The following is a 739-nucleotide window of genomic DNA, read 5'->3' on the forward strand; positions in this document are numbered from 1 at the left end:
CTCCTTCTTCTCCTCCTTCTCCTTCTCCTCCTCCTCCTTCTCCTCTTCCTCCTTCTCTTCCTCCTCCTACCCTTTCTCTTCCTCCTCCTCCTTCTTCTTTTTTAAAATATAGGTTCATTGCTGTTTTTATTTTTGGTTTTTGGTTTCAGGAATTGAACTCAGGATCTCATGCTCACCAGGCAGACTCTGTGCCACTGAGCTAAATCCCTGGCCTTGAGACAGGTTCTAAATCTCTAGATTGCCCAGACTGAGCTCAAATTGACCACCCTACTGCCTTGGCCTCCTAAAGTTCTGAGAGTACCATCCTGTACTCACACTGACTTTCTTCTGTAAAATTGGAATAAAAATAATAAATCCTACATTTTAGAGTTGTAAAGGTTAAATAAGAGAATCACTATGACTTTAGAAAGAAAACTGTCAAAAAGAAATCAGAGGGCCTGGGAGATGGCTCAGTGGAATAAGTGCTTCCCCGGCAAGCACAAGGGCCTCAGTTCAATCCCTGGTTCCAGGAAAAAAAAAGAAAGAAAGAAAGTAAAAAAAAAAAAAAAAAAAAAAAAAAAGAAAAAAAAAAAAAAAAAAGAAAAGAAAGAAAGAAATCAGGCTGGTGGTGACATAGCTTAGTGGTACAGCACCTACCTGACAAGTGCAAGGTTCTAAGTAATTCCCAGTAAGAAAGAGAGAAAGAAGGGAAGAAAGAAAGAAAGAAAGAAAGAAAGAAAGAAAGAAAGAAAGAAAGAAA

This window comes from Octodon degus, unplaced genomic scaffold (genome assembly GCF_000260255.1).
Source record: "Octodon degus isolate 3935 unplaced genomic scaffold, OctDeg1.0 scaffold00011, whole genome shotgun sequence".
Classification (NCBI taxonomy): Eukaryota; Metazoa; Chordata; class Mammalia; order Rodentia; family Octodontidae; genus Octodon; species Octodon degus.